Raw genomic sequence first — 8,107 nt, forward strand, 5'->3', positions numbered from 1 at the left:
TATTTCACTGGTGAGATCCACGTGTATAGTTACTGTTTATGTTGTTGAAAAAAAAGGTATTTACAATGAATAAGTCATTTGTCTTGAAAATTCTATCACACTATCCCTGACACCATATTTATCACCAAGGCCATATTTTCCAGCTACCGATCCTTCTTCTTTGTTCCCAGCTTTCACATTCCAATCATCAGTATTTATCTATGCATGTTTGATCAGTTTCAGCCTGCAGAAGATGGTAAAAATCTTTAACTTCGTCATCTTTGACCTTAGTGGTTTGTGGGTAAATTTGAAGAACAGTCATATTAACTGGTCTGGTAGGTGTATGGATATTATCCTATCACCGAGAGCGTTATAGTTCAGGATAGATCTTGAAATGTTCTTTTTGACAATAAATGCAACACCATTCTTCTTCCAGTTGTCATTCCCAGCATAGTAGACCATATGATTGTCCAATTCAAAATATAGCCAATACTAGTCCATTTCAGCTCACTAGTGCCTAGGATATCAATGTTTTTGTGTTCCATTTAATTTTTGACAATTTCTAATTTTCCTAGATCCATGCTGTGCATATTCCATGTTTGGATTATTAATGGATGTTTGCAGCTGTTTCTTCCCATTCTGAGTCATGCCACATCATCAAATGAAGGTCTAGAAGCCTTGACTCCATCTTTGTCATTAAGGTTGACTCTGCTTTGAGGAGGTAGCTCTTTCCTAGTTGTATTTTGAGTGATTTCCAACCTGAGGGACTCATCTTCTGGTACTATATTAGACAATGTTCTGCTGCTATTCATAAGGTTTTCACTGGCTAATTCTTTTTGGAAGTAGACCACCAAGTTCTTCTTCCTAGTTTGTCTTAGCCTGGAAGCTCAGCTGGAACCTGTTCCCCATGCGTGACCCTGCTGGTATTTGAATACTGGTGGCATAACCTCCAGCATCACAGCAACATGGAGGCCCCCACAATACTACAGACTGACAGGTGCACGGGGCGGGGAGGCGGGATTAGGGGCAGTTATGTTAGTAAGATAGGACTCAATCCACAAGTTTAGACTGTATCTTGATTCAACCTCTTTTGAGATATAAGAGAGGGAATAGAGCAGAGAGGAAGAGGATCTCACACCACCAAGAATGAAGAATGAGGATTGGAGCACGTCCTTTGGACCTGGGGTTCCTGTGCTAAGAAGCTGTTAGACCAGGAGGAGATTGATGCCAAGGGTCTTCCCCCAGAACAGGCAGAAAGAGAAAGCCTTACCCTGGAGCTGGTGCCCTGATTTCAGATTTCTTGTCTCCTAGACTGTGAGTTAAAGAATTTCTGTTTACTAAAACCATCAACTTGTGGTATTTCTGTAATAACAGCACTAGATAACTAAGACAGCAGCTAAATGCTTAACTACTGTGCCACCAGGATTCCTATAGGGATTTGGGTTTCCTAACCTTAGCTTGTAAAATACGTGATTATCTCTATATTAAAATTTGAAAAATTCACCGCTACCCATGATAAAAATGTTTAATAAAGTGAAAACAGATAGTTTAATTTGAAAAAAGATATCCACCTAAAAAACTACCAGAAAAATCAAACTTAATTGGAAACACTAGATGAACATTCTATTTCACTGAGATAATTTAAGTCATCAAAAGAAAGCTTCTGAGACTCGCACAACTGTATCTATCAGTCTATGAGCATCCATTCACTTATATGCTGCCTTTTAACTGCTACTGTAAATGAAGTATCTGTGACCCTTGCCAAAGACAACCAGTCTTTCTATACTTCTACATGTGACTTCATCTCCTCACCACTTACACAGGACTTTTGTCTGAGAATCTCCTTTGTCTATTATTTCATCCTTATTTCCCTCTCTACTGAATCAGTTACATCATCAAAGAAACAATGTGTTACTGCTCTCATTGTTAAAAATATTTTTTTGACTCCTCATGGATAGATGTTGTGCCTTATTCCAGAACTCAGCTCTTGCATTTCGTAAGAACATAGGGGTTTCCATTCCAGCATACACATTGCTATATTCCGGAACAAAAAGGGAAGTGAAAACATCTTCACATAGAATCTCAGGGGTAGTTATAAAAGAAGGAGATTAAAAAAAAAATTCCCAATTGATTTGGGACGTCGCAATTCTGCCAATGCTTAAGTATTTCAAACCATCTAAAAGTATCTCGGATAATCATGCTGACTGAAACTTTTCAAACCCCCGAGAGGCAACTGAGAGGCAGTTCTACAGGTTCATGTCCTCTCAGGGAAACCTCTTTAAATTCCAGTTGGAAATAAAGGAGGAAACCTTTGCTTCTCTGTGTTTTGTTCCATGACACCAAATTGGAAACAGCACTTGAGAAGCAGTGGTGAACATTCTCTGCCTAGTGTGCCTGTAAGACTTTCTCTCTTTCTTAGATGTAGAAATAAGACTTGGAAGTGGCATTCACATTTTATCCAGCCACTGAATGGACTTTTCTCCACAAAGAATAGGAGATTGGCAACATCAGAATTTTCAAAAAAACATGATATATGGTGAGATTTATAATTCACTTTTTTGCATTTTCAGAATTATTTAATCATTAATATAAATTGGCATCAATTAATTTACAGACGACTTGATTTTCTTTGTATAAAGAAGCTGCCTGAAGTAGACGTAGACTCATGTGGGTTAGAGAGCTACTAAAGGATTACAAAGGTCATTCAAAAGTTCTATGCATTAAAAAAATTGGCATACCTACACTGTGACCAAGTAAAATGATTTCCATTTTTAAATTAATAAAAGAAGAAGGGAAAGAGCTTATCAGTAAAAGCACTTGTCGGCCCTGTTCATGATTACGGGAGAATTAAGTGTAAGTAAAAATGTTGACAATTCTTCTCCGTGTCAGTGCTGTGGGGTCTTGATCTCCTGTTGAATGTATTTATGTGTATTGTGTTATCTGATTCTATCAATAGGCATTCTTATTAGCTCACTTTTCAGAAGTGGAAAACAAGGATTTGAAGTAACTTGTTTCATTAGGCATAACTTAATAGAAGAGCTTGGATATGAACCCAAGCCTGTATGACTCTGGAGTTGATGTTCTTACTTATTTCACTTCATTGTCTCCCTTACTTTTGTCCTAGGCTAAACTGACCACTGTCGTATCCTATATCTGTTGTAGAGTGATAACTTTCACTAATGCCTTCTGCAACAGAGTTTTTTATTGTGACATATCAGAAAACAAAAAAGGGAAAATGACTGTAAGCACTCAGGCTACAAACAAACCAAAATCCAAAGAAGGATAATCAATAAGTGCTTTTTATACAATTTTGACAGGTGCAGATTCATTAAGAGTCAGGGAGATTCAACTGGCTCTTTACAATCCTTGGAATAATTACCTATAAGTGACTTACAGACTATCGTTGGTTAAGGGAAAGACAAAGAACTAAGATCATGATTGGGAGGCATTTTCTTGTTTCTCTTTTCTAACAATTTGGTCTGTTGGCTCAGGGGTCCTGGCTCTATCATATAATAATTGCTTTCTGTGGTGGGGGCTACCTGTGATATAGGGTAGATCTCCAACTCGCTTCCTGGGGTAAATTGTTACTTACTTTTGGTAAGCACTTCCTCAGTCCATTGAACAAGTTAGAGCACTCAGTCTTACCCCATTGGTACAATTTCTTAGTGTTTGAAGCCTTATGGATCCTGAGAAACAAATTGGCCTGTTGTGGTTATGGCCTTCTGTGGTTAGGTTAACCCTTTATTCTACTGATAATCTTTATATTTTAATATATGTTTGTTGACAGACCCAATGACCCTTTTGGGTTTGTTTTATGTTTTGTTTTCTGGGTAACCACTTGCAGCTAGATATGGAGCTATCTGTGCGGGCACAATTTAGGATTGCCTAGGTTCCTGGGAACATAAGGAAAATGGCTGTTTAAAAGCAAACAGATGACATTAATTTTATTTGTCAATTCTAAGTGGCATTCAACAAAATCAATTTACTGATATAAACCCCGCAAGTATTTTATTCATCTCTTTAGCAAACATGTAATTACTTAAATGATTTGAGTGATAAATTTCTGTTATAGGTATAAAGGAGGACACACTCATCCTTCAAAGCTGGGTCTACCTATGGAAAATGAAGTCAGAAGTTGAAGTAATTATGTGGTTGAGTCATGGAAATGCTTTCTATGGGGAAAGCAGCTGGTTTACTGAGTGAGATAATAATAACCACAATCTGCAACACTTCTTTACCATAAGCAACACCTTCACATTTTCAGAATTAGCCCTCATCGTAGTCTTAGGAGATGCTTAGTTAAGCAATGCATGAACTATTTTACAATAATGTTATATAATTGTGAAACAAATAAACCGTGAGGACTTGCACTTGATCGTATTGAGCCACATTTTTTAAGTAATTGGTTAAGAATTAATACAGTCTTAATTAATTAAAGAATGAATAAAGACTGGCTTATGTTGAACATGTTTCTATTCTTTACTTCTATGGTTGTTGCCCTTTGTATATGTATTTCATGCGTATGTGTGTATATATAGAGTCGGGACAATACCTTCTGGTTATAAATCATGTGGAGTTTCTCAGAAGGTTTTAACAATGAGAGGTGTGTGGTGAGCATAGAAAAGCCATCCTTACTCTGAAGTTCTCCCAGAAATGAAACATTCTCACTGCTTTCTTTATGGATCCAGTGGAATGGACTTTGGCTGTGGTACCAGAAAATCCCAGATCTACTTTTGTTAATTTCTTAAACTCTCAAACCATAACTTAGCTAATGTAAAATAGGGATAATAAGACTTCACATTGACAGTATCCTAGACACTAGACACTGAGCAATTGCTTTTTTCCTTGCATTATTTCACTCAGTCATCAACAGAACACTTTGAAGTGAGTTTTATTATTTTTGTCGGCTTCTGTTTATATTTTAAAATGATGACTAAAACAAAAACAAAGACAACCCAAAACTGAATGCATCCTTATTTTTGTTAAACATACAGTTAGGGAATTTTCTGTTGGTCTTTATTTTTGATAAGAAATGAATTAATTCATCTTAAAGGCCCAGTTCAGATCAGATTTTTAAAGAAATATTTGGGGGAGTAGGCATGATTTCCAATTGCCTGTTAAAATGCATGTTAGCTGTTCTTTTATTTGTAGGTAAGGCAGTCTCCTGGAGAGAGATGCATTTCCCATGCAAGTCATCCTGGTTCCCATGCCATGTCAATGGGAGGCATAACTAATACATTATAGTCCTCCTTTCCTCAGAGCTTGGATGTGCTTCAGAATCCTCCTCAACATTTCACTCTAGGTAGCCACACCTAACAAGTCAAAGCTGGCACCCACTTTAAAAACTATTTGTCATCCCTACCACATGTGAATGGTTCCCTTCCCCCATACTGAAAGCCTGACTGTTTTAAAGAGTTTAACCTCAGTTCTGACTGATGCCTCAAGAAATTTCTAATTTTGTATTTTTAAAAACAACAGAAGCACTTAAACTAATTTTGATTATGGACGCACCAAAAATTCGATGACTATACTAATAACTAATATCATCAACTGGTTTGAGACAAAAATCTTTCTCATAATTTCAAATTCTATATGATCACTGTGTTAGCTTCCACCTTTTCCTCTGAAATATGCAAAACCAAAGCTTTGTAACTGAGTTCGTCCTCTTGGGTCCTTCATGGAATCCAAGTGTTCAACAAATAGAATTTGTTGTATTTTTGTTCTGCTACATTGCAACTGTTGGGGCCAATTTGCTAGTTGTGGTGACCACTGTCAGCAGCCCCACACTCCTGAGATCACCCATGTACTTCTTTCTGGCCTTCCTGTCCTTCCTGGATGCCTGCTATTCCTCTGCATTTGCACCAAAGATGATTGTGGACTCCCTCTATGAGAAGAAAACCATCTCCTTCAAGGGCTGTATGACCTAGCTCTTTGCTGAGCACTTCTTTGCTGGAGTGGAGGTGATTATCCTCACCGCCATGGCCTATGACTGCTATGTGGCCATTTGCAAGCCATTGCACTACCCCTCTATCATGAACTGGAGGTTCTGTGGTATCCTGATGGGGGTAGCCTGGACAGGGGGCTTCCTGCATTCTGTGATACAAAGTCTCTTTACTTTCCAGCTGCCCTTCTGTGGCTCCAATGTTATCGATCACTTTCTATGTGATTTGTACCCATTATTGAAGCTTACCTGCACTGACACTCACATCCTTGGCCTTTTTGTGGTTGCCAGTAGTGGACTTATCTGCACCATAATCTTCTTCTTGTTGCTCATCTCCTATTGTGTCATCTTGCTCTTGCTAAGAACCCATAACTCTGAAGGGCGGTGGAAAGCTCTCTCCACCTGTGGATCTCACATTGCTGTTGGGGTTTTATTCTTTGTCCCATGCATAATTGTGTATGCCCGACCTCCATCTGCTTTCTCCTTCGACAAGATGGTGGCCATAGTTTACACCTTCGTAACTCCCTTGCTCAATTCTTTGATTTATACTTTCAGGAATAAGGAAGTGAAAAATGTCATGAGGAAATTATGGACCAGATTGCTGGGTTTCTGGTGAAAAATAAAACTTAAAAATTTAAATTTGAAGTGGGAAGAAATAAAATGCACGTAACCAAGTACTTTATAGGGGCTGGAACTTGTAAGGCAGAACGTAATGTACTGCCATAGAAAAATACTAACGAGTAGATCAGGAAATGCTATTACCACCCTCAGATCACTCATATCTTGGAGTTGGCAGCTCAGTATCCTTATAGGTAATCTAAGGAGAATTGAATTTTATGTTTGTCTAGAATATAGCAATGAAAAGAAATCACTACAAAAGAGGATTCAGATTATCTATTAAACTTTTTGCCATTGACACCATACTTTGAAACACCTTTATGGAAAGAAGAAAAAAAATCTTAAATATCATTAATAGGAACTTCCTGAAACTATTTTAACTTAAAAAAAAAGTTTACTTTTAAGGTCCTGATCCCAGTCAAGCAGCCCTGGTGGCATAGCAGGTAAGCCCTCAGCTGCTGACATAAAGAGTGGTGGTTTGAAAGCACCACCTGCTCTACAGCAGAAAGATGTGGCAGTCTCCTTTCCTTATAAAGATCAAAAATCTGGAGGCCTTTTGAGTCCAAATTCAGGAGATGGCAATTGTCTTTTTGTTTGTTTGTTTTTTGTTGCTGCTGCTGTTTTTTTTAAGAAATATTGCTTCCTAGCTAAAAGACATTTCCCAGCATCCAATGTAGTTAGGTGTGACCATGAGAACAAATTATGGCCCAAAAAATGTAAATGAAAGTGGTATATTAAATGGTAATTCTGTGAATGTGGAATTGTGGTGGGAATTCAGGCAGCCGTCTTGGACATTGAGGATGTGTGTTAAGGTTAGTGGAAAAGCAAGACTGAAGGATCCTAAAACCCTAATGTTGTGGAGTTGAAATAGCAGCCCCATAATACCTGGCTCAGACTTCCTATATGTAAGAGGTAAATAAATTTCCAACTTGTTTAAGTCACTGCTAAAAAAATAAAGTAATATCAGAATCTACGTCATCTATTACATTTATGAGCTGTTCTGTTCATTAATGTTGTAATATTCCCTGTTAATTTGTTCTCACAAATTTCTTACAGTTCTGTAGGATCCCCAAAGTAGTTCACATTAAATAGCCTTTACCCATTAAACATGTTTTTTAACAGCTCAATGTCTGACTTTTTTTTTTTTTTTTTGAACACCTTGGCATCTGAAACAAATTTTGTTCATACTGTTCTGTTATGGAGACTTGTTGTTACTAATACTAACTGGTAAATTATATGATTACCTCTGTATTAGAATTTGAAAAATTCTCACCTGTTCATGACTCTGAGGTTTAGCAAAGTAGGAATTGAAGGATACTTCCATTTGAAGAAAGGTATCTGAGCAAAAAATTACTACAAGCTTCAAACTTAATGGGAAGCATTGATGTACTTTCTCCCTATTTCAGTGAAATAATTTAAACCATCAAAAGAGAATTTCCAGACTCCCACAACTATATCTATCAATCTGCCAGCATCCAATCAGTTATATTCTGCCTTCTAACTGCTACTGTAAATGAAGTGTCTGCGACCCTTACCAAAGACAAGCAGTCTCTCTTTACTTTTACATGG

The 8,107-nt window shown here is 37.5% G+C and overlaps 1 pseudogene; it reads left to right on the forward strand.

The window, feature by feature from the left end:
- The first annotated feature begins 4,846 nt into the window (after window positions 1–4,846).
- On the forward strand, window positions 4,847–7,078 carry LOC135229444 (olfactory receptor 4C15-like; annotated as a pseudogene).
- The last annotated feature ends 1,029 nt before the right edge of the window (window positions 7,079–8,107 follow it).

The sequence above is a fragment of the Loxodonta africana genome, unplaced genomic scaffold (genome assembly GCF_030014295.1).
Source record: "Loxodonta africana isolate mLoxAfr1 unplaced genomic scaffold, mLoxAfr1.hap2 scaffold_29, whole genome shotgun sequence".
Taxonomy (NCBI): domain Eukaryota; kingdom Metazoa; phylum Chordata; class Mammalia; order Proboscidea; family Elephantidae; genus Loxodonta; species Loxodonta africana.